Source organism: Musca autumnalis, unplaced genomic scaffold (assembly GCF_047663935.1).
Source record: "Musca autumnalis isolate F117 unplaced genomic scaffold, ASM4766393v1 scaffold_3, whole genome shotgun sequence".
Taxonomy (NCBI): Eukaryota; Metazoa; Arthropoda; class Insecta; order Diptera; family Muscidae; genus Musca; species Musca autumnalis.
This window is the reverse complement of record NW_027411866.1, coordinates 246,566,726-246,594,492: the sequence shown is the minus strand read 5'-3', so window position 1 is coordinate 246,594,492 and position 27,767 is coordinate 246,566,726. Positions and strand designations below refer to the sequence as shown.

The window sequence follows — 27,767 nt, the reverse complement described above, 5'->3', positions numbered from 1 at the left end:
TCAACAAAAATCAAAGTGATTCGAGAACAGGTCTTAAAGTGAATTCATCCAAAATTTTGTGTGGGAGGTACCCGAAGGGCTGAACAAAACAAATATAGTCCATATTCGAACCTGACCTATATCTGGTAAATATATTAGGATGAGTAAAGTATGGACCAAATTTTTCGCACAATTTTTCCGAACATGTTTGAACTTTTTTGGGGGAGGTACCTGAAGGTGTGTACCGATACTTAAACTAAGTTTGCACAAAATATTACGAAGGCCACATTTTGGACAGACTCAGTAGATCCGTTCGAGAGTTATCTTGCGCTCCAACCACTGCACACGGTGTCATAGGTGTTTTTTTGCACCTTTAAGGCTAGTTTCTCAGGAAGTGTGGACTGGCTCTGATGAAACTTGTACCGTCGTATGGGGGACAGTGAATACAAGTTGCTACAACAAAAATCAAAGCGATTCGAGAGCAAGTCCTAAACTGAACTTTTCCGAAATTTCGTGTGGGAGGTACCCGAAGGAACCTCAAATGTCCCAACATTTGAGATCACTCCTTCATACACATCCCGCACAAGAAAAGTTCAGGGTCAAAATCAGTTCAATCCCAGGAATTAAACACGCGAAGGGCCCATATAGGTTTTCAAATTGCCCCGGCTACTGATACTTTTTTACTTGTTGCGATTATAAAACAGCCTTCGACTGCCAAAATTTCCGGCTACATCAGTCTTTTCTACCTTACTTAGTTTTGCATTAAAATATCGCTGGATTTTTGTAATATCGTGTTGTTTGATCATAGAGTGTTGTCTGAAAACCCATTTTGTATTAACATTTTTAAAGAGGTTAAATTAACCATGACTTTGGAAACCCTTGAAATAATAGGTCAGACGAGAACAGCCTAAAAGTCTAAACAATTGTTTCGATCTGCATCTCTGAAGACTTCAACAGAATTTGAAGTAAGGCTGAAATTCGCATTGCTATCGTCCAATTACACTGTGGCACAAAATGGAGGTGAACATCTGGGGCAGAGATAATTCCTTTTGGGGATGAAAGCCCTTGGTAAGTATATTAATAATCCCGAAGGACAGATCCGCCGTGAGTCGAACTTTCGAGTTATGACGTGATGAAGTTTCAGCTGAAGACCCTGTAAGGCATCTGAAATTAGCGTTATGTGTTTGCTAACTGTTCTTCTAGCTTATTTATGAGATGACATGTCTGCAGTCAAATCGAATGAGGATTATTTTCGTAGAGCATTTCGGCCCTCTAACTCGCTTCCTTCAATGTCATTTTCGTCTCCTACTTACGAACCGCTATAAAAGTGCCACAATATGCAGTTTTTCAGCTTCAAAATTTTCTCCAAAAATTTCGCTCTTAAAATTTTAGGTACGGTTCTCATTGACAATTAATCGATTTTGTTACGTTTTCATGGTCCTTTTGTGCATTTACCCGGTTTTTGTTCATATTATTTTGCGGCACTTTTATGGCGGTTCTTAATTAGGAGACGTAAAGGACATTGAAGAAAGCGAGTTAGAAGGTCGAAATGCTTTACGAAAATAATCCTCATTCGATTTGACTGAAGACATTTCATCTGATAGATAAGCTAAAACAACAGTTAACAAAGATATAACGCAAATTTCAAATGCCCTACGAGGTCTTCAGCAGTAACTTCATCACGCCATAGCTCGGAAGTTCGGCTCACGGCGGATCTGCCCTTCGGGCTTTCATCTCCAAAAGAAATTGTCTCTGCCCCAGATCTTCACCTCCATTTTGTGTCACAGTGTTATTTATTTATTAGACCATCATTAACTTCAGTTGTTCACAAAGCATTCCGGATATAATTTTATATGCGATGGGATTGGTCTTGAAGATTATCCATTTATACCAATTTTTGTGGACGGGACACAAAATGCGCCTCTCTTATCTTGTAGTCTTTGATTCTAAGATGGTATCTGAGGCCTAGGGTCATGAACAGGTCGGTTGGTAAGCCTCTTTATAAGCGAGTTATTTTCCGAAAAATTAATTTTAGTTAATGATTTTTTTTAATGATATTTTTTAGAAAACATTATTGGATGTGTCCATAGGAAGAAATATTTTATTGGTTTAGGGCATATCTTGGGGGAATATTTCTGTCGGCAAAACCTACTGATACCTGATCCTAATAGTCAACCGTAGATGTAGAAATATCATAACTATAAAAGTATATTATAAACCAGAAGGCTTTCTAATACTTCTATGCGGAGACCGGTTCAATTTCTATGAGAAAAGACACTACTCCGCTAAAATTCCTACTGATTTTCATGTCTTCTAATACGATAAGACCTTTTAGAAGATTATTTTATGTGGCAGCTTATGTGAAGACCAACTGATATTTTATATGAAAAACTGTCGACTATCTTCTATGAGTAATACCGCTGTTTATCTGTGAGAAGTCTCACTGGTCTTCTATGTAAAATATTGAGTCGATTTATAAATTTCCGTAAGTATATCGTTAAGATATTTGGAGTCCTGAATTTATATTTCGTTCAAAAATTTACTATATTGGACCATTGTTTCTTGTACCTTCCCCACACAATTGCAAAATATTTGCACTTCAATTCGGTTAATGGCCTGACCTAGGAAACATAACGCAGTCCCGAAAAATATAGACTTTAAAAGCTCCACGTGCTGATCTGATAGTCTTGTAAAAATCATCAAAAATATTCAGAGAATGTTTTTGCTTTTCGACCAATTTAACACAATCCCTGATAAGGTGATAAGAAAAAATTATATTTTTCGGTTTATCGTGCTTTTAGGACAAAAAGTGGAACTCGAATGTGCGAAACATAATTATTTTGTTTTTCTATTTATCGGCTAAGCTTTAGGTGCTAGCGCTATGTTTTTGTATACAATTTTATTATAATTTTGTATTATAATAAATATTTCAAATAAATACAAAATAAAATTTTCTATTTCAGTTACTTCCAATATTTCGGAATACTATGTATTAAAAATGTTAAATATAATTAAAACACGACTTATTAACTATATCATTAAATAAACACAAATGCCTTAAACTCGAGAATCTCCGCTTTTATCAAAAAATATTCTTAAATTATTCGTCGTTTATTGCTGCGATAGTAAACTACGTGAATAATATTAAATCAAATAAACAGTTTGTATCTTTTCTCTGCAATCTCTTCGTCACTATCGTCCTCATCATCATCATCGTCATTTGACACCTCCCATGTGAGCGGCTGAGCGATACATATTAATGCAATCCATTAACATAACGTATACGTGCTGGAGCATTACGATACATAAGTAATGAGGTGACAGACCGACAGACCACCACCACCACCACCACGACATTAAACATCGATGAAACAACAAAAGGAAATACCCGAGCCATTACGTCGTCCTACGTAAGATATCACAACAATTCATTTAATATTTCATTTTAATGCTGCTGCTGTCGGTCGACCATCCTGAATTGTAATTTCAGATAAAGCTCAGCTTTTGTCTTTTGTCTTTTGTTGTTTTTGGTTTTTGCATCATTCATTTGATGAGGCATTACATGGATCACATACATATATATTTTATGATAGTATCGGATTGATATACATATATAATATGGAGAAACAGAAACAGCAGCAACAACAATAAGTGGGGTAAGAAGGAAGTTGAAATTAGCAACCAAACAAAAATCACAAAGACGGAAAAGCCTTAAGTGTGGTTGGAGAATGTTTACGGATGTTGAGACAGTGGAAACAAAATTGTAACACAAACTTAATATACCCTCAAGATCAGAAATAAAATTGTAATCGTTTTCGGCGAAAACTAGAAAAATTATTTATACTGGTGTAAGCACAGTCTATACAGTCGGACAATAAGCCCAGCTGATTGTTATGTTTGCTTTCAAAAACATTATTGTGATTTAAAATACAAAGAAACTTAAATCACAATAATCTATAATATATTATGTTTGTTGTCAAAAGTTGTTAACAGAATTCTAAATGGCCGATATTCTGTAGGCCTTGGGTGTAAGGAAATTTAACGAAGGTAGTGATTTATGGCCCTGCAAGTAGACAACAAAAATAAACATAATAAGTTGTGCAATAATGGACTGTTTTTCTAAGACGATTCGAAACCAAACTTTTTGTGATTTCATTTCAGCTCTCTTTTAATATTTTTACATTTTCTTGTTTCTCCAAAGCCTACAAAATTTAGATCAAAAGTGATAAGCTAAAAAATAAAAATAAAAAACTGTTGAAAATCATAATCCCAACTTGCCATGCGCTCCTTGATGAACATGTACTTTTTCGATGAGGACGAATAATTTTTGCCAAAACCGTGTTATTTCCACAGTCTACATTTTCAATAGATTTTCTTAAGAATTTGCAAGTTGTCTTCCGAGTGACCATCTTAAGTAGCTAGGTACTTTCTATTAAGTAGGTACCTTCTAATTGAATATATTTAGAAGGTCTTAGTTACAATTTTAAACCGTTTCGGCTGTAATTTGGTGTCATGACGTTTTAAAAGTTAGGTAATACTATCGCCAAAAATTGTCAACCTAAGTGAAAATTTTATTTTAGAAACCATACATCGGGAACTCGATGTACAATGAAAATAATAATTTTAATAAATAAACTTCAAACAGTTTCTCCAAAATAATTGGATTTAGGACCGTATTGCCTCTATTCTCATCAGAAGTTTTTGAAAATGTCGGAAGAAGCAACAACAAAAATAAACAAGTAAAAAAGTGTCAGTCGTCTTTGCCGACAGAGATATACCCTCAGCCTATGGGAATTGAATTTTTCATCTACAGACAGATCGAATGTATCAATGGGTTTTCAGAATTTCGTAGCCCTGTTTGCACATTTGAACTTGCCGATAAAAACGTGGATTAGGATTAAAGTTCAAAGGGTTGCGGAGGAAGTCCTTAAAGTAATGGACCGACATAGTCCATTATGATAGTGGATCTTTTTTGGGAGTCATATATTTTCGGTAGGTATCGCGCCCTCTAGTAATTTCAGTGAGTCATCAAATAAATTTTGGACCAGTATACCAAGAAGCATGGACTTGTCCGCGGAAAACATAATATCACTGTAAGCAGGGCCACAACGTCATCGGTATACATTTCCAAAAGATCTTCAAAGAGACTTTTTTGGGGGATGTACCTCAAGAAGAGCACCGATTAGGGCCATTTTAGCAGTTAAACTAAATTTGAACAGCATATTAAGAGATCCAATGTTTGGATCAAAGTGGTTGCCCCGTTCAAGAGATATCGTGCACACAATTTTAGTGACATTTTTAAATACAGGAGGGGGAAAAAGTTCCGTTAATTGTGGGCCAGTAATGCCCACCATCTTCGAGTGAAACTAAGTTTGGACAAAATATGACGAAGCCCAAATTTGGACCAAATGGGTTGGGCACTTCGAGAGTTATCGTGCGCTCCATCCTATGGGAATTGAATTTTTCATCTACAGACAGATCGAATGTATTAATGGGTTTTCAGAATTTCGTAGCCCTTTTTGCACATTTGAACTTGCCGATAAAAACGTGGATTAGGATTAAAGTTCAAAAGTGTTGCGGAGGAAGTCCTTAAAGTAATGGACCGACATAGTCCATTATGATAGTGGATCTTTTTTGGGAGTCATATATTTTCGGTAAGTATCGCGCCCTCTAGTAATTTCAGTGAGTCATCAAATAAATTTTGGACCAGTATACCAAGAAGCATGGACTTGTCCGCAGAAAACATAATATCACTGTAAGCAGGGCCACAACGAACATCATCGGTATACATTCCCAAAGGATCTTCCAACAGACTTTTGTGGGGGATGTACCCTAAGGAGATTACCGATATGGCCATTTTAGCAGTTAAACTAAATTTGAACAGCATATTAGGAAATCCAATGTTTGGATCAAATTGGTTGCCCCTTCAAGAGATATCGTGCACACAATTTTAATGACATTTTTTAATACAGGACGGGAAGGAAGTTCCGTAAATTGTGGACCAGTAATGCTCACCATCTTCGAATGAAACTAAGCTTGGACAAAATATGATGAAGCCCAAATTTGGACCAAATGGGTTGAGCACTTCAAGAGTTATCGTGCGCTCCATCCACTACATATGGTGTCATAGGGTATTTTTACACCTTGTTTTCTCAAGAAGTATGAACTGGCCCCTGAAAATTTTCTCCCGAATCGGCAGATCCGTTCGAGAGTTATCGTGCCCTCCAACCACTACATATTGAGCCATAGGGGTTTTTAAAACTTTCGGACTATTTTCTCAAGAAGTATGGACTTGCCCCTAATGAAACTTGTACCGTCGTATGGTGGGCAGGGAGCACAATTTGCTACAACAAAAGTCAAAAAGATTAGCTTTGAATATTGGAATTGATCAGTGTGGGCAAAATCCGGGCAACATAGTGGCTGAGGCGCAAGTTCGAAATCCAATCTATGAATTTTTCCATATTTTTTCGTTTTTAATCGATAGAGCGAAAACGTGTCATCCATTTTTGCATCCGGAACTCTTTGAAAATATTGTAATTAATATAACTTACTATGGGATGATGAAAAAAACCACGGACATATTGATCCCTTCTCGTATTTTGAAATTTCCCGGGAAATCCCGGACTCCCGGGAATGGCGATTTTGTGATTCCCGTTTCCCGGGAATGATACAAACCGGGAAACCCCAAAACCCCAACAAAATATTACGAAAGCACAATTTTGGACCGAATCTGTTGATCAGTTTGAGAGTTATCTTGCGCTCCAGCCAGCCAGACAGACGGACGGACATGGCAAAATCAACTGCAAATTGTCTGAAACGGATTTCGACCAAACATACTTCGGATCTAAACCATTATTTCGATGAGACACATTTTGCCCGTATGAAAGTGTATATGGTACACGGTGCTCTTGAAACAATTTTAAATGGAAGGTGCTTACACCTCGGAAGTTTTTGCGGATTCTGAAAATACAATGTTTATAGATGAGAACAATAAAAAACAAAAAAAAAATCGCCGGAGCGCTTTTTAAATAAATCGCGATTTAAGTTGACATTTTTAGGGGTTGTTTAGGTTTTCGCGATTTTGCTTAGAAACCACATTTCCTATCAAAATGGGACTAAAACAAATGTTGTAGCTATGAAAATTCTCTACAAGATCGACCTTTATGGTATTTTCGTAGTTTTTACCATTTTTGAGATATAGAAGTTCAACTTGGGACAATGCACTGACTGTATCGCCCCCTTATAAAACAATGTCATGTAGGGTGCGCCTTAACTAACTTTTGATGAAAACCGCTTACACAGGGAACGTTTTTGTGAATTCTGAATCAGCAGTGTTCATAGATGAGAAAAATCCAAAAACAAGAAAACATCGATGTAGGGATTTTTAAATAAATCGCGGTCAAAATTCACATTTTTTCGTGTTTTTAGGTTTTTACGATTTTGCTTGAAAACCGCTAGCACAATCGAAATGGAGCTAAAGAAAATGTTGTAGCTGTCAAAATTCTCTAGAGGATTGACTTTATCATTTGTTCCCAGCTTGTACCATTTTTGAGATAAGGAAGCTCAGTTTACATTTTTAGTTTTTTGTTAGGGTTTCGCGAATTTGCTTGAATGCGGTAAGTCGTATCAATACGGGACCTGATAAAATCTTAAAGCTGTGAAAATTCTCTACAAGACTGGCTTAAGTAACTTATCCTTAGTTGTAACATTTTTTAGATATATAAGTTTAAGTTGGGAATTTGGTGTCATGGCATTGTTTTATAAGGGGGCGTACAGAATTGAATTGAATTTGAATTGTCCCAATTTGAACTTATATATCTCAAAAACGGTAAAACCGACGAGAATATCATAAAGGTCAATCTTGTAGAGAATTTGCATATCTGCAACATTTGTTTTAGTCCCATTTTGATAAGAAAAGTGGTTTCTAAGCAAAATCGCGAAAACCTAAACAACCCCTAAAAATGTCAACTTAAATCGCGATTTATTTAAAAAGCGCTCCGGCCATTTTTTTGTTTTTTGATTGTTCTCATCTATAAATATTGTAGTTTCAGAATCCGCAAAAATTTCCGAGGTGTAAGCACCTTCCATTTAAAATTGTTTCAAGAGCACCGTGGGTAGTTTTCAAATTGTCTTTTCAATACCATTGAGAAAAAAAATTAAATTTTTTTTGTGAGCACATCCGCGATTTTTGGTGCTTAGGTTAAGAAAAAAATTGTGGTTTCAAATATGTTCGCGTTCACAAAATTGGATGCTGCACCCAAAAGTTATAGCGGGCTTTGTTCCCTTATAAAGAAAAAATATTTAAAAATTCCATTTGGGTTTTTATAAGAAAATAAATGAATAAATCTTTAACAGAATGTTATATCGGCCTTTTTGTAGAAAATTTACTTATGTTGAAACTGAGGTATGGGGTATTGTAACTCGCGAATTGTTGTAATATACCATAACCTTTGAACGCATTTAGGTAAAATAAACTGTTTTAGCCCGATTCACCGATGGATTTCTTAAAATTATAATTTGATCGGAAGCTGTGGTCATATTAATGTAAAAGAAGAGGAAAAAATCGTTGAAGGAAACGAGTTTTTTTAAGTCAATTTTCAATTAGTGGCTTTACAATACAATGTAGAGTATAATGTTCAAAGAAGAAGTTAAAGAATACACTTCAGAGATGAAGTTTCTAATGTATGATTATTTAATATAACCAATGCATCAATCTCAAACGGATGCTGACATTTTGAAGACTGAAAAATTGGGTTTTTTGAATTTTTGCTCTAATCGGGACGCGCAACTGTACTCGTTTAAAAACTGATAATGACATTGTAGTACTCGCGATTACGCATGTTTTGATGTATAACTCGGGCGTGTAGCCTTCAAAGGTTCACAACAATCTCAGTTTAAATTCGAAATTTTTGTGCGTAAATTTTTCTAAAAAACCAGTTTTTGGATTCAAAATTTACAAATGCCATTCGATTTCAGTGGAAACCCGCGTGAATTTAGTTTTTTTACGTTCTGAATCTAACAAGCCTTTGCCCGGCTAAATCCATCCACTAGATCGGCGTATATGATACCCCTCAAATTTCGAAAATCTACAAAAAATGTTTTTGAAAATATCGCGTATTTAGACGGGGTTTGGATGTGTTATTACTACTTAGATAAATAGAGCGATACGCATATTTAAAATATGCGAAAACAGATATTGAAAAACGTTCGCGAATCCGGAGATATAATAGATTTTTTCTAAAAACTGAGTGCGATGCTACATCCACGGTTCTTGATGGATCGCATTGAAACGGCATAGAATGATATATTTATACCCTCAGCCTTTAGGCTAAAGAGGGTATTTACACTTTGATACGGCCAAAAATGTGCCTCATCGAAATAATGGTTTTAGACCCCAAGTATGTTTGTACGATATCCGTTTCAGACAATTTTGAGTAGATCTAGCAATGTCCGTCCGTCTGTCTGTCTGTCCGTCTGTCTGTCTGGCTGGCTGGTGCGCACGATAACTCTCGAATGGATCAATAGATTCGGTTCAAATTTTGGGTATCGAAATATTTTGTCCAGATTTGATTTAAGTTCGAAGATGGGCCATATCGGTCCGCTCCTTCAGGTACCTCCCCCACAAAAGTTCGAAAATGTTCGGAAAAATTGTCCGCACGATAACTCTTGAAGGGAGTAACCGATTTGGTCAATACTTTGTATATCGTAAACATTGTACATGAGGAAGATGAGGTTCCAATATGGCCTCAATCGGTCCACTCCTTCGAGTACCTCCCACACAAAATTTCGGAAAAGTTCAGTTTAGGGCCATCTCTCGAACCACTATGATTTTTGTTTTAGCACCTTGTATTCACTGCCCTCCATTAGGGGCAAGTCCATACTTCCTGAGAAAATAGCCTGATAGTTGTAAAAAACCCTATGACACCGTGTGAGGTGGTTGGAGCTCAAAATAACTCTAGAACGGATCTGCCGATTCGGTCCAAAACTTGGCTTTAGTAATATTTTGTCCAAACATAGTCTAAGTTTGAAGATAAGCCATATCGGTCCACTCCTTCATGTACCTCCCCCACAAAAGTTCAAAAATGTTCGGAAAATTTGTTCATACGGTAACTCTTAAAGGGAGTGGCCGAATTGGTCTATACTTTACACATCCTAATATATCTACTAGATATAGATCAGGATCAAATATGGACTATATTTGTCCAATCCATCCGGTACCTCCTACACAAAATGAGTAAACATCCCGAAGTGTGTAAAAACCACATATGGCACCATATGTAGTGGCTGAAGATCCACTTCCATAATGGTCAATGTATATCCATTCCTTTTAGTATCTCCTCCGCAAAACTTTTGATCCCTAATCCTAATGAATATTTTTGTCGGTTCAAATTAACAAAATTTATAAAAACCCCTAAATACATAAATACGTTTTTTGGGAAAAAATTGTTTCAATATATACAGGCTGAGGGTATATCTCTGTCGGCAAAGCCGACTGATACTTTTTTACTTGTTTTTAATGGTGATTATTGAAATCGGATGCGCATAAAATGCAAATGTACTTCGTAGAAATTATGGGCATTTTACTGTTTTTTGCACCCTAACATGCAACTGATGCTACATCGTGGTCGCCAAATGGAATTTCATAAAGTGTATATCAAATAAGAGGGACTGATTCGCTGTTTTGGAAAATCGGATGCGCATCTTGTGATTTCCACTATTACGCGGTTTATATGCGTTTCAAATGTTGTAATATTCAATATAACATTATTTTAATGTTATGCCACAATTGGAATTCCTTATGATTTAATATAATGTTCTAAAAATATTCGCCAATAGGAAAACTATAAGCGAAAAATTTGTTGCAACGGAATATCTTCATTATTGCGTGAAATTTGGACGAAAATGACGAAGAACTCAAGCATTTTTTTCTTCAACCTTTCCTATAAAACCATAAAAAAATAAAATTAGAATAACATGATTTTTATTTTTTTCGTCATATTTTCTTTGTATTTTTGCAAATAACATGAATACTATAGCTCCAAACTTCACGACTTAGGTTTCATTTTATTCCTCACAATGTCTGGATGCTGCTATAATTTTTTATATATATATTTTTGTAAGTATAAGCGCTATTATTTCAAAAATATGTTTGTAAATACGTGAAATTATTTAACAAATTTAATTTTTCGCGAATCCATTGAATGTTTTCATTTTTTTTCTTGCATCATCGCAAAGGGTGCAAATTCAGTTAACGATATCAGGATATAACAGCTTACTATATTAAGCCCCGATTTTTTTAAAATTTTTCTAATTAGCATAATTAAAACGGTCATATCTTTTGCGCGCAACGATCAAAGTTGGTAACGAAAACAGATTTGGAATGACGATTTTTTTCTTAATCTATGTACCAAAAATCATAGATGTAGCATCAAAAAATTTTTTTGATTTTTTTGAAATGGAAAAGACGATTTTAGAAATTTTTGCTGATATCTATCCGCTGATCTTAAAATATTTTTAAATTTGTTTTTATTTTCGCGGAAAATCAACAAATAGTGAAAAATCTTGAAGTAAATTTTATTTATTCTAACTCAGAGTCCATATAAATCTCAAAAAATAAATTTAAAATCTCTACAGAATCTAGACAATGCCCAGAAAAATGTGAGACCAACATTATAAAGATTGGGTTCATAACATGCATATTACAGCAACAACAAAAGACAAACACTTATTGTGGGAATATTATTTCAAAAATATATTTTTTGGTTTAATACGAAAAATTGGAGAAACATTTTTAGGAGTAATTCTACTATTTCGCTAAATTTCCATACAAAATCTGACGTATTTTTGGTGTAATTATAGTTGACCTATGGACTTATTATCTTTTTGCTGTTTTGTTTGGCTTTCAGGTCAGAAATTGAAAAACAGCAAAAAGATTATGAAGTATTTTGCTAAAACTTCTTCGAGGAAAATAGTTTGTCATCGTGAAAGTATATTTGCTTAGAATGATAAGCAATAGAGTTAATAAGTACAGATTACTATTGAAATCACAACCAAAGAAAAAACACAAAAGTTAAAAAACGTGTAATTCGCGAATCCGTTTAAATCAGTTGAGGTGCATATGCTTTTCGGATACAGGGAGTCCATGTCTGTCAATATGCATGGATTTTCCCATGTTCCATTCAGCGGCCAAAGTGTGCCATCAGTTGCATCTTACTATTCAAAAAACCTTCAAGTGGTAAAATTAGGGCTATTGTTTGCGATAGATACCCCACAAATGGTTAACAATTAACTCTAGAAACTTTCAACACTTGCACGTGCACGTTTCAAAGATTGACCACTAACAAAATTCAATGCTGACTAATTTTTCAGAAAAAAAATGTAAACTTGCTCAGCTTTATACTTCAAATTCATCCACTGTGACTATCCTTCCATACGTATGCTATTTCAAAGAATTCCGCCTAAGAATGATCTGAATGACTTTGTCTATTCACATGGGCATTATCCAACCAACCATCCTGTCATATACAATGTTCAGCTGTTGGAGGAGCTGTGTTTGCATTTATCATTCGTTCTGCTCCTTCGAGTAGTTCATGCATACATTAAGAGATGATGTTTTTATAGATAACCTTTAAGATGCCTTTTGAGCTCATTATTCTTTTGTTTTGTATCTCTTCGTCAGATTAAATGTATGAGTGTGTGTGGGCATAATTTTAAATTCCCAATCACATGCACATAAATTAGCCAATGAAGAGGTTTTCAAGGTTATGTAAATAACTACTAACAAAATATAACATTAAAACTCGTTGAAAATAATGGCAAAATTGTTCAATGACTTGGACAACTTGTGGTCATGAAGATTTTCCTGGCGTACCTGGGTCGGAAAAGCCTGTCCCTTAAATCGTGTCAGGGATGCTCATTGCAATAACACACAATCAGGTGGTGCATAGACAACATCCTGTTGTGATGATAATAATAATAATAATTGTTCCACAAACATCCCATATGGGACAAGAGAGACCTCTCTCATATCAATGATTGCACCCCGATTCATATTATCTCAGTGATATGGGACCTACAGTTTATCGCCGAGTCCGAACTGCGTGTCCTAAGACACCACTTGTAGAGAAGTTTTACATGAAATGTCGCCAACATTACTGAGGGGTATTTTGCCAACGTTGAACATTTTGATGTTTGACTGGCCGGGGAATCGAACCCACGACCTTCAGCGTGCAAGGCGGGTGTGCATACCATTGCACCACGTTGGCACCCTGTTGTGATGATGCACCGGTAAAAACTTCGTCTAATTATAAAGATGCTACACTGGTATCACGAGGAGGAACCTGTTGCAGGCGACATTCGGCAGGTTAGAATATTCTTACACTGCATACTACGCTGGCGCCGCATAGCTTACCACAGACCGGACTATTGCTTTATAAAAGGGTCAAAAAGTTCTCTTTGTTAGCACCCCAAGTGCTGCCGGCCTGCGACTTGATAACCATGTTCCTACTTCTGATCTTCTCCCAAATAGCTTTGGCTTGAGCGAACGATTTAAACATGCTATGGAACGTTACACCCAATTTTTTGGGTTAGATAGTGGTCGGTAAGAGGATTTTCATATTCCTCAGATGGAAGAACTGCACTAGGTCAGCTATGTGGACATTTAACCTATCACATATGTCATCATCGATGTGATCCGAGGCCAAGATGCCGTCAGAAGGGTGTGGAATTTCAGAAAGGTAGGGATATATCACCATGTCTTAGAGAAATCCCTGTATTACTCTACGAGTTTTTAGGTTCTTGTTTGTGAATTTCACGAACGAAGTACGTCCACACATATAGTTTATTATCCAACGTTTCAGCCGTGTTTGAAACAGCAATATTGCATTGCTTCAAGTGGTCTAGCCACGGTATATACACTTTCAAAAGAGCAAAATGTGCCTCATCCAAATAATGGTTTTAAACCCCAAGTATGTATGTTTGGACGAAATGTGTTTCAGACAATTTGGAGTTGATTTAGCCATGTCCGTAAGTCTGTCTGGCTGGCTGGAGCGCACGATAACTCTCGAACGAATCAACCAAGTCGGTCCGAAATTTGGCTTTCATAATATTTTGTCCAAACTTAGTTTAATTTCGAAGATGGGTTATATCGGTCCACTCCTTCCGACACCTCCCCCACAAAATTTCGAAAATATTCGGAAAATTTGTGTGCACCATAACTCTTGAAGGCAGTAACCAATTTGGTCCATACTTTGTACATCATAAAATTTCTACCAGACTTATATGAGAAAAGTTCAGTTTAGGACCTGCTCTCGAATCGCTTTGATTTTTGTTGTAGCAACCTGTATTCACTGCCCCCATTCGACGGTACAAACTTCATCAGGGGCAAGTCCATACTTCCTGAGAGGTTCAAAAAAAAAGTGGGAGTGGGAGTGGCCGATTTGGTCCATTGCACATCCTAATATATCTACCATATATAGATCAGGTTCGAATATGGACTATATTTGTCCACTCCTTCGGGTACCTCCCACATACAATTTTGATTTGATTTTTGTTGAAACAACTTGCATTCGTTGCCTCAATTACAGCAACAAAAGTTTTTTTCAGTGGCAAGTCCATACTTCTTGAGAAAACAGCCCGAAAGTTGTAAAAACCCCCTATGGCACCATATGTAGTGGCTGGAGGACTCGAACCGAATACTGCGTTCGTCCACTCTTTGGATATTATAATATTTCTTCGAATATTAGATGAAATTCGAAGGTGGTGCTTATATGTAGGTCCACTCCTTCCGGTACCTCCCTCACAAAAGTTCGAAAATATTCGCTAAAATTTTACGCGCGATTTCTCATAGACGTAGCAACCGATTTGGTTCAAACTTTGGATCTCTAAATATTGTCGAAACATAGTTTATATTCAAGTTTGAGCCCTATCTGTCCAATCCTTGGGATACCACCCACACATATGTTCAACATTTGTGTGTGGTTAGGGGTCTGATCGAGGATCATTTGGGCATTTATAGAGATGGACAGTGGGTAAATACCCAATCGGTAAATACCACGTAAATTGGGTAAATACCGGGTAAATACCCATTTGTGGGTAGTTTTTTGTGTATTTAATATATTGATACATTAATACAACATCTTGGGCCCTATTTCTGGATTTAGGTTATGAAATCGATTCAAAATGGATAGTTTTACAATACTTTAAACAAGTGGGTAAATACTTGGGTAAATACCCGAGTATTTACCCAAGTGTTGGGTAAAAACTCATTAACTGCCGAACCATTTGACGTAGGCTGACAAAATTTGCTCAAATCTTACTTATATCAAGAGCATATCATGCATCGAAAATGGGGTCTCTGGGTCCATGTTTTGATATAGCCCCCATATAACCGTACCTCCTGATTTAAGGTATTTTTTGTCTATTTACCTCATTGTACAATCATAGTGGCTGAAATTGGGCACAGTGAGTTCTCAATATGTAGAAAATATCCTTGCAAAAGTTTTTCAACTTAGGTCCACGTTTTCTAAAGAACTTCTGCTACTGAACATGGGGTCTCTGGGACCTTGTTTTGATATAGCCCCCATATAACCGTACCTCCCGATTTAAGGTATTTTTTTATTTATTGGCCTCATTGTACAATCATATTGGCTTAAATTTGTCACAGTGAGTTCTCAATATGTAAAAAATATCCTTGCAAAAATTTGTCAACATGGGTCTACGTTTTCTAATAGCCCCCATATAGGGGTACCCCGAAACTTGGCAGAAATCTTTCTTATGTCAAAAGAAATTCTGGTACTGAACGTGGGCTCTCTGGGTCCATGTTTTGATTTAGCCCCCATATATCCGTACCTCCCGATTTTAGGTATTTTTTACCTATTAACCTCATTTTACAATCATATTGGCTGAAATTTGGCATAGTGAGTTCTCAATATGTAGAAAATATCCTTGCAAAAATCTGTCAACATAGCTCCACGTTTTCTTGTAGCCCCCATATAAAGGTACCCTGATCAAAACGGTAAAACCTACGAAAATTCATAAAGGTCAATCTTGTGGAGAATTTTCACAGCTATAATACTTTATATAGGCCCATTTACATAGCACTCGCCGTTTCCAAGCGCAATCGTGAAAACCTAAAGAACCCCTAAAAATGTGAACTTAAATCGCGATTTATTTTAAAATCCCTCCGGCGATTTTTTTGTTTCCGTGACATAAGTTTAAAAAAAAAGTATTTCATTCCACGCAGGCTGAAGGTATATCTCTGTCGGCAAAGCCGACTGATACTTTTTTACTTGTTCCACTTATGTTGGCCTACTGGACTGTTGACTTCAAAAGTAAGTTCTCTAACTCTTGGGTCTTCAGGGTTCGTGCTACACTCTGCCGGGAAATTTGGTCTGATTTCGGGTATATGATCAGCAGGTATGTAGCGAGCGGCTGGTGAAGTGATGATGTTCTGTCATCTACCCGAGTATCTGAAGGAATAGGCAGCTCTCTGAAGTGGTTATTGGTAAATTCTCTGAAATGAAAGTTTTCACATAGTGCAGAGGTTATATAGTCGGGTGGTCTATTTACGGATACGATGATAGGAAGTTGGTCTGAGTCAGGTAAATGACGGCAGCCGGTCATAATTTATTTATCAAATCTGGAGCCGCAATGATGATATCCGACGAGCTGTGGTATTCTCCTCTTATCCTCGTAGATGCGTATTTATTTACAGTGCAAACTGTGGAGCACTGTACCCCTCTGGTCATTACCTCGGACGGAATGCCAAAGCTCATGATGGCCATTGAAGTCACCTAGCACCAGACGGTTAGTGTCTTCTAAAGACGAACTAATATTGGGCATATAACGCAGGGCAAAGCTATTCATCGGCGGTATGTGCACATTAAACAGCTCGAAACAGCGGAAGTACCACACTTTACTGCTGCCACCATGCATTTCATGTATGGGTCGCTAGGGTCAAGCGAGATAGGTCTGTATTGGGCAGGCTGGCGTGTTATAAAGACAAGTACGCCTCCTCCACTTCTTGTGCGATCCTTCAGCAAAACGCTGTAATCATCGTAACGCTGCAAAGTACAGATGACTGTGAGCTTTGTTTTCTGGATCGCGGAGACCATGATATTTTTCCGGCTCATAAATTTCACAATTTTGTAATTTCGAGATGCAGGGATGGTGTGTTTCCTGGGCGCTAAGGTCAGAGCACTCTCGGAAGTGCGCTACATTCATTACATCTCACCGATACATGCATGTGGGTAATGCGGATCTAGCAAACGGAACAGATCCATGGCCCGAGGTTCATATCTATCCCGGTGCGGATAAAAAGAGCTCGGAGCAGGCATTTCGGGAGAAATTGCTGCTCCCATGATGACAAAATACACGAACACAACACATAATAGTCAATCCGGTATGTAGAACCGGCCGCCGTGGGACAGAATTTTTGAGTGCTTATTTGTAATTATACTTAAACCACTTGGGAAATCGGTAACAGACGAGCTTGTATCAATATCATATATTATTATTTGGATGTGGTACAATGGAAAAAAATAACAAACTTACAAAATCGCAAAAAACACGTCAAGAAATAGTCTTAAATTATTTACTTAAAACTAAGGTAGCATCACTACCATCGTCAGCTGTTGTAAATATTGCACTGCTTTCCTTTTTTGTATTGCGTTTTGTTTATTTTCGTGGTTTTGCTTATTAGGCCTCTATAACTGAGAGCGCTGTTGTCAATATCTGTTTTAAAATTCATACGATGTGTTGTTGGTACATTGAGAATGCAAAGCATCTCCATCGTATACCGTTTGTTGTTGTGTGTTTCGTTCTCTAATATTCTTACATTGTCAAAGTTTGGGTAGTGAGATGTGCTAGCACAGTGGCTCACAAGTGCAGTTTTAGATTTTTCGTTTTGTTGTCTTAGTTTTAAATCTGACTTGTGAGCAGATAGTCGCGTTTTTAATTTATTTTTGGTTGTTCCAACGTAAAGTTTTTGACATTTTTCTTTTTCATTTCCTGCACAAGGTATCTGGTATACAACATTGTTTCTGTCCATTTTGTCGATTTTGGTTTTGGTATTAGTGAAGAGTTTGTTTAAGGTATTATTACATTTGTGAGCTATAACATATTTCTCTCTATCAAATATATTCGAATTTTCCACTCTCTCCGAAAAATTGGGAACATAAATCATTGACTTGTATATCCTATCTGTTTTGTTTTGGGGCTCTTTACCATTATTTCTTTCTTTTTTATGATCCCTGATGAGCGTATTGATAATATTTTGCGGAAAGTTGTTGTTACGTAAAATATTTCTTATTTTTCTTTCGTTTTGGTGATGGAACTCATCATCACTTATTGTCATCACTCTGCGTATTAGATTTTTCGCTGTGTTTATTATTATTCTTTTTGGGTGTTTTGAGTAGAAATTTATTATTCTACCTGAAGCTGAGGGTTTTTGATACCAGTCCACTTTGATATTTCCATCTCGACTTATGACTAATGTATCAAGGTATGGTAGCTTGTTATCTTTTTCTTCCTCGAGTGTAAATTGGATATCCTTATTATAACTATTGAGAACCTTCAATGTTTCTTGTATTGCACCTTTATTTATCACAGCAAACAGATCATCTACATACTTAGTCAAGAAAGCCGGTTTTGTTGTCAAGTTATTTATGGTGGTATCGAGCAGTTTCTCCATAACAATGTCAGCTACGATCGGAGAAGCTGGTGATCCCATGGGTAGGCCACGTTTTTGCTTATAAATTTTGTCCTCAAACTTGAAAAATCTATTATCTTTGATACAGAAGCTTAGAATTCGCAAAAATAAGCTTTTAGTTATACTAGTGAATTCTTTCAGCTCTTCCCATCTGCTTTCTATTATTTTGAGTGCTAGGTCTACCGGGATGCTTGGAAACAGCGAAACAACGTCAAATGACACCAGTTTTTCATCCTTCTTTATTGTCAAGTTCCTAAGCTTATCCCTAAATTGCACTGAGTCCTTAATATTATAATTTGAATCTTTTGTTAGTTTATTCAGTATGTTGACGATATATCTGCTCATTTTACTAGATGGCGAGTTTATGGAGGAGCAAATTGGTCTTAAAGGATATCCGTCTTTATGGATTTTGGGTAAAATGAGCAGATATATCGTCAACATACTGAATAAACTAACAAAAGATTCAAATTATAATATTAAGGACTCAGTGCAATTTAGGGATAAGCTTAGGAACTTGACAATAAAGAAGGATGAAAAACTGGTGTCATTTGACGTTGTTTCGCTGTTTCCAAGCATCCCGGTAGACCTAGCACTCAAAATAATAGAAAGCAGATGGGAAGAGCTGAAAGAATTCACTAGTATAACTAAAAGCTTATTTTTGCGAATTCTAAGCTTCTGTATCAAAGATAATAGATTTTTCAAGTTTGAGGACAAAATTTATAAGCAAAAACGTGGCCTACCCATGGGATCACCAGCTTCTCCGATCGTAGCTGACATTGTTATGGAGAAACTGCTCGATACCACCATAAATAACTTGACAACAAAACCGGCTTTCTTGACTAAGTATGTAGATGATCTGTTTGCTGTGATAAATAAAGGTGCAATACAAGAAACATTGAAGGTTCTCAATAGTTATAATAAGGATATCCAATTTACACTCGAGGAAGAAAAAGATAACAAGCTACCATACCTTGATACATTAGTCATAAGTCGAGATGGAAATATCAAAGTGGACTGGTATCAAAAACCCTCAGCTTCAGGTAGAATAATAAATTTCTACTCAAAACACCCAAAAAGAATAATAATAAACACAGCGAAAAATCTAATACGCAGAGTGATGACAATAAGTGATGATGAGTTCCATCACCAAAACGAAAGAAAAATAAGAAATATTTTACGTAACAACAACTTTCCGCAAAATATTATCAATACGCTCATCAGGGATCATAAAAAAGAAAGAAATAATGGTAAAGAGCCCCAAAACAAAACAGATAGGATATACAAGTCAATGATTTATGTTCCCAATTTTTCGGAGAGAGTGGAAAATTCGAATATATTTGATAGAGAGAAATATGTTATAGCTCACAAATGTAATAATACCTTAAACAAACTCTTCACTAATACCAAAACCAAAATCGACAAAATGGACAGAAACAATGTTGTATACCAGATACCTTGTGCAGGAAATGAAAAAGAAAAATGTCAAAAACTTTACGTTGGAACAACCAAAAATAAATTAAAAACGCGACTATCTGCTCACAAGTCAGATTTAAAACTAAGACAACAAAACGAAAAATCTAAAACTGCACTTGTGAGCCACTGTGCTAGCACATCTCACTACCCAAACTTTGACAATGTAAGAATATTAGAGAACGAAACACACAACAACAAACGGTATACGATGGAGATGCTTTGCATTCTCAATGTACCAACAACACATCGTATGAATTTTAAAACAGATATTGACAACAGCGCTCTCAGTTATAGAGGCCTAATAAGCAAAACCACGAAAATAAACAAAACGCAATACAAAAAAGGAAAGCAGTGCAATATTTACAACAGCTGACGATGGTAGTGATGCTACCTTAGTTTTAAGTAAATAATTTAAGACTATTTCTTGACGTGTTTTTTGCGATTTTGTAAGTTTTTTATTTTTGCTTATTTAAAAATAACTAATGTGATGGAAAAAAATAACTCTAATGTCTTCTCCACATTACGGATGAGAGTATACTTAATAACACTGTGATACAAAAGTGGACGAAATTTTTTTGCAGGATTTCTGATGCACAAATTCGGTTTTGTGGGAGTCCATAGAAGACGAAAATACCTTTGGTTTCTTTGGGTCACTTCGGGTTTTGATTTTATAACGGTAAATGAAGTGAAAAATGGGCTTTCTTGGATTTTCAAATTTAAACGGACATTGCTTCTTTTTTCCCCAACCGATTTGCACACACTATTTTTCGTTATAAAGGGGAGAGTAATGCCTTTCGAACAAGCCATAGATTTTTAAAATCGGTTAACAAATGGCAAAGTAATAGTGGTTTAAGTGTGACAAAAACGCATTAAAAAATAGTAAAATGTTTTCCCTTGTGCTCTAGGCTGTGTAAATGACACCTAACAGTACAATTGTTTACAGTTAGCAAGTAGGAAATTTAGTTGGCTTTCCAAAATGGGAAAAACCAACGAAATCGATTGAAAAATGAATGCGTTATGGCATTTTTTGTGTTTCAACTTTTTGGTTTTTCTTCATATTTTCCTTTATAAAAGATGGGTATCTTAGCATGTATGATTCTAATTATGATTATCCTGCTTAACTATTACGCACAAGGTATCAATGTTTTATAAAGGAAAATATGAAGAAAAACCAAAAAGTTGAAACACAAAAAATGTCATAACGCATTCATTTTTCAACCGATTTCGTTGGTTTTTCCCATTTTGGAAAGCCAACTAAATTTCCTACTTGCTAACTGTAAATAATTGTACTGTTAGGTATCATTTACGCAGCCTAGAGCACAAGGAAAAACATTTTACTGTTTTTTAATGCGTTTTTGTCACAATTAAACCACTATTACTTAGCCATTTGTTAACCGATTTTAAAAATCTATGGCTTGTTCGAAAGGCATTACTCTCCCCTTTATAATGAAAAACAGTGTGCGCAAATCGGTTATGGAAAAAAGAAGTAATGTCCGTTTAAAGTTGAAAATCCAAGAAAGCCCATTTTTCACTACATTTACCGTTATAAAATGAAAAACCGAAGTGACCAAGAGAAACCAAAGGTATTTTCGTCTTCTGTGGACTCCCACAAAACCGAATTTATGCATTAGAACCCCTGCAAATTTTCACTGTAGCACAGTGTAATGTTCGGGATATCATCCCGTCTGAAAACACTGGCTTCCATTACTTTATGCTGTAAGCTTATATTAAAGTCCACAAAAAATATTTGTCTAGTGCTTGGGTTTCGCATATTACTATACAAATATAGTATTCAAGCAAAACTTACAGATATGAAGACTACTAACATATACATTTTTTTCTCTACATTGTTAGAGTTTAGCAGTAATCTCGAGACTCTATAAAACTTTATTCAAAAAAACAAAAGGATTCATTAGAACAATGACAGCATAAACATCAAAAAAGAACGATAAAGAAGATGAAAAACTTAAAAACAAAAAGCGAGTGAATAAATGACTCAAATTCACACAAAAGTCCATCAAAATTATTTTCTTCAATGAAAAATTTACTGCATTAACTTAAATATGACAAGAGCGAGATTTGCGACAAAGACAAAACAAAAGAAAAAATCCAAAAAGAGATAACAAAAGAACGAAATTTCTATGACAGGCAACAATTGTCTACAAATCTTTCGCCAAGAGATACTTTTATGAGAATGTTTGGACATTTAACACTGCAGAGCATTAAGATTGATATGTCCAAGGATAAAGGAGGGAATGACAAGGGGGAAATGGCTTGGACTTATAGATAAAAATGTTGGATACTAGGCAAGTAAATGAAAAAAAGAGATTCACATAATCGTCAGAATGGTGCGTCACAATGGTTTTGGCATATTTAAATTTTGTGTTATTCAAATTTATGTGTCATGTTCATTATTCATTGTAGACTTTATAAAGGAGTCTGATATCATTCATTGTAAAAAGCATACGCAGCCCTACTCAAGAACTCGTGCAGTTCGATTATGTAACTAGTTAACGACGGAGCTTCGTATATATTATTATTTAGCGACTTTTTTCATAACATATTTTCAAACATAAAAAGTGTAAATAATTTTAATTTGATTACAGATTCCAAAATGTCTTTTAGAATTTAACACTAGTATTACAGGAGAATCAAAGCAGCGGGCACTTAACTCTACCTGTAAGTTATTGTACCATGGGTTTGGGTGTTTTTCATTTGCATTCAGTTTTTATCGACATACATAAACAGGCTTCGAAAGTTTTAATTCACAATTTTATGTTTTGACTCTTTTTCGATTTTTATCTGTACTGAAAAAAGACTTACGTAATTCCACTACTGATATCCCCATCAGAGTTTACCTTACGAAGGGGTGGGTAATAGTTTAGTACCTTGTTTTTTCTTTATAACGAAATAAAAAGTCACACACTCATGTCCTTGAGCTTAACTTTATGATTTTCGATTTAAACCACAAACACACACATTAATTTTTATTGTTTCCTTTGGTTGGTATATTTATTGGTGGAGTTTTTATTGTTGTAATTGACGACAGCGGTTGATCGTAATATTTATAAAGAAAACAAATAAGAAAAGGTTATAGTCGCCGTGGAGCCTGCCATGGAACACCCTTCTTCATTACCTGCGTACAGAAGATTTTCACGGATCAAAATTCCTTTAAAAGAAAGTTGAAAAATTGTATTTGGTTTCTACGCAAGTTATTTTATTTAAATAATGGTTTTAATATATTGTCCAAACTCAGTTTATGTTCAAAAATGGGTCGTTCCACTACTTGGGGCACCACATAAATGTTCAACATTTTTGTTTAAGTGCGGTTAAAGGTATGTTCGAGGATCCTCTGGAAATTTTTACCGAAGGTACTCCTTGTGACCCTGTTTACAGCGATATTATGTTTTTCGTGGGCAAATCCAGATTTCCTGATGCAAAAGTCCAGACGATCTAAATTATACGGATTCCAACTGAAATGACTGATGGGCGCTATATAACTCCCAAAAAAAGATCCACTCCAAGTATCGACCAATATTTTTTGCAGGGCCACAAAATTCTAAAAACATACTAATTGCATATTTTGGGGATCGGTAGTAGATCTGCCTATATATGAAAGTTTCACTTCACATAGGTTGAGGGTATATTTCTGTCGACAAAGCCGACTGATACTTTTTCGCTTGTTTAGTAGATCTTTTTTTTTCATCTTGAGCTGTTTTCGGTAATTTTATTTTGTTGAAAAATATTGCATAGTTTTCCGCCTTTATTTCTACTGCGTTATGATTGTAATATTGTCTATCCCTCAGCCACAGTATATGTAACAACGGATCCAAGAAATAAGTATGACTTTGTAGATAATTACTCATGTTGAAACTAATGTATGGGGTATTGTAACTTGCGAACATTTGTACTATATCATAACTTTTAAACGCATTTCGGTAAAATAAACTGTTTTGGCCCGATTCACCGAGGGATTATTTTAAAATGATAACTTGAGCGGAATCTGTGGTCGTAGTAAAGTAAACAACGTTTTGAAGGAAACGAGATGTTTTGTGTCAATTTCCAATTAGTGGCTTTACAACACAATGCAGAACTTAATGCTCAAAGAAGAAGTTAAAGAATACAATAGAGATGAGGTTTCAGATGAATGATTTTTTAATATATCCACTGTATGTACCTCAAACGGATGCTGACATTTTCAAGAATGAAAAATGGGGTTTTCTGAATTGTTGCTCTAATCGGGAAGCGCAGCCGCATTTATCTAAAAGCTTATTATGTGATAGTTGTACTCGTGGCTTATCTTAAAACATAAACTATGTTTGGACAAAATATTACTAAGGCCAAATTTTGGACCGAATCGGCGGATACGATCGAGAGTTATCTTGCGCTCCAACCACGTCACACGGTGTCATATAGTTTTTTGCAACTTTCAGGCTATTTTCTCAGGAAGTATGGACTTGCCACTAATGAAACTTGTACCATCGTATAGAGGGCAGTCAATACAAGTTGCTAAAACAAAAATCAGATCGATTCAAGAGATGGCTCTAAACTGAACTTTTCCGAAATTTTGTGTGGGAGGTACCCAAAGGAGTGAACCGATTGAGCCTATATTGAAACATTATCTAAGTCTGGTAAACATTTTACGATGGGCAAAGTATGGACCAAATCGGTTACTCCCTTCAACAGTTATCGTGAGCACAAATTTTCCGAACATTTTTGAACTTTTGTGGGGGAGGTACCGGAAGGAGTGGACCGATATACCCATCTTCGAACTTAAACTAAGTTTGGGAAAAATATTACGAAAGCCAAAATTTGAACCGAATCGGTTCATCCGTTCGAAAGTTATCGTGCGCACCAGCCAGCTAGACAGACATACGGGCAGACAGAGATACAGACGGACGGACATTGCTCAATCGACTCCAAATTGTCTGAAACACATTTCGTCCAAACATACTTGAGGTCTAAAACCATTATTTCGATGAGGCACCCTCGTTAGCATAAATGCTGAGGGTCTAAAATGGGTAAAAATGGGTTGAAGCCAACAATATTTTCCAAGAATAAGTTTTTATACCCTCAGCATTTATGCTAACGCTTTCATACGGGCAAAATATGCCTCAACGAAATAATGGCTTTAGACCCAAAGTATGTTTGGACGAAATCCGTTTCAGACAATTTGGAGCTGATTTGTGTGCGCACGATAACTCTTGAAGGAAGTAACCGATTTGGTCCATACGTTGCACTTCGTAAAATTTTTACCAGACCTAGATGAGGTTCTTGTATGGGCTCCATCGGTCCACTCCTTCGGCTACCTCCAACACAAATTTTCAGAAAAGTTCAGTTTAAGACCTGCGAATAGCTTTGATTTTTGTTGTAAAAACTTGTATTCACAGGCCTCCATACGTCAGGGGCAAGTGCATACTTCCCAAGAAAATAGCCTGAAAGTTGCAAAAAGTTCCTATGATACCGTGGGTAATGACTAATGGGCGCTATATCTATCGAAAAAAAATGACTCCTAAAATAATATCCACTTCCAATATGGACTATGTCGGTCCATTTCTTTAAGTACCTGCTACGCAACATTTTGGACTTTAATCCAAATCCACATATCTGTCGGTTCGTACGTCCATAATTTTGAAAACTCCCTAAATATATAAGTTTTTTTTTGGGAAAAAAGTGTTTCAATTTACACAGGGTATATCTTTGTCGGCAAAGCCGACTGATACTTTTTTACTTGTTGGATTGCAAACTTACAAATGTCATTCAATTTCCGTTAAAACCTGCGTATTTTTTTTAGGTTATAGGCCATGGCACGTCTAAATCCATGCACTCGATAGGCGGATATAATATCTCTCAAATTTCGAAAATCTGCAAAAAATATTTTTGAAAATATCTCGTATACAAACGCGTTTTGATATGTCAGTTATATTTAAATAAAGCGATACGCCTGCTTAAAATGTGCGAAAACCGAATACTCGCTCGAATTCGCTCAAATTCTACTCGTGAGTGAAACTCTTCTCGAATTCGAGCAAGTTGAGGGGGCAACTTGCCCCCTCCCCACCACTAAACAAAGATTTAGCCCACCCTTAAATAAACTTGCTCCACACCCATCAAAAATATTGCACCAAAAAACAATTACCACCCTTTCCCAAATTTTCACTCGCGAGTAAATCGGAGCTCTGGCAAAAACAGATAATTAAAAACTTTTGCTAATATGGAGATATAATAGATTTTTTTCTAAAATTTAAATCCACACTTTTCCAATACCGATATTAAGTCACACATTCAATAAAATCCATCGAAATGAAATTTTACTTCATGTTAACTACTTGCTTACCACAAACATGGGCACAAAAAGTTGCATGTCAACATATGAAACGAGTTACATTCGTGTTTATATTAAAAATGTTGATAAATTTCAGCAATTAAAAAACTTTTACTAAACAACATTCGCTTTGAGTGCAGCGTCACATCAATGTATTTTCACCCCACTTTGGTTGCTATCACATCTGGAGAGTGTTAAAGTTACATAAAATGTAATAAAATCCACAAGAGGGAGGGAGCCCACTAAAAAAGTTGGCACACTTTTAGTAGCCTTTATACCACAAAAACACACACACACGAACACATATCCACCAAGCGAGCAACACTTTATGACAGTAAAACAAAAAAACTGCTTCAAAAGAGAGATTGTCATCTGCGAACATTAATTATCAACACCATACAATGTCAACATCATGTACATACACACACACACACATATTGTTCGTGTTTCGTAGGCTGTCATCAACAGTGGCATTTTTGGAATGCCATTCTCATCCCATATTTGTTTTTCAACACTTCACAAATTCAACGGTAGTAGCAGCAATTCCTTCCTATTACGAACGTGGACGCAGGGTAACCTGCACACACACGTATACTCCTACAGAAGAGCATATTTTCTCATGCATTTGCTATGCTAACACGTGGATATTGCTCATGTCTCTGCTTTCCTTTTCTACCCTTGAGCATCAAGTGCCGTAGGAGAGGTTAAAGGAAAAAGTGGAAAATACGCGATAGGCATAAATTATTCAGAGACAAACTGTAACAACTGTAAATTATGAAACCTCACACTTGAGGCAAGACATAAAGACGACGCATACAAATAAAGTTTAACATCATCGCAACAACTATGGGATGCATGAAGAGCTTCATTTTGGTCGGATATGCCGACTTGATGTTCCCTTAGAGATAAATAAATAATTAGAAATCATGTTAAAATCTGCAAGAGATTTCAGCGTGTGAATAATAAAATCAGGTTTAGAGAAGCTGTTGTCTATTATTTAATATTCTAGCATTCAAATATGTTTAGTATGTTTAATAAAATTATGTAAAAACTGCTTGAAGTTCAAACATCTACTTACAGGTAGGCCAGGTGTTTAGGGAAAATCTGCAAGAAAAATAAAAACTATTATTTAGTACACAAGTATAATAGTAAAGTTTTTAAGAATATTTTATTAATATGAAATATTAGTCATGGTTAGGGGTATGAAACATCAAGGTCAAAGCTATTATATCAGTATAATAAATTAAAGTTCCAAAATAAATTCTTTAACGACCACTTTATCAC

The 27,767-nt window shown here is 36.0% G+C and overlaps 1 protein-coding gene across 3 annotated transcripts in view; it reads right to left on the bottom strand.

The window, feature by feature from the left end:
* The window catches only part of LOC141399246 (uncharacterized), a 318,788-nt gene that overhangs the window by 72,377 nt on the left and 218,644 nt on the right, over positions 1-27,767 (bottom strand). For all 3 annotated transcript variants that reach the window (XM_073977633.1, XM_073977634.1, XM_073977635.1), the window contains exon 4: positions 27,562-27,587. The gene's annotated coding sequence lies outside the window, so the exon portion shown is untranslated. The remainder of the gene's footprint in view (positions 1-27,561; positions 27,588-27,767) is intronic.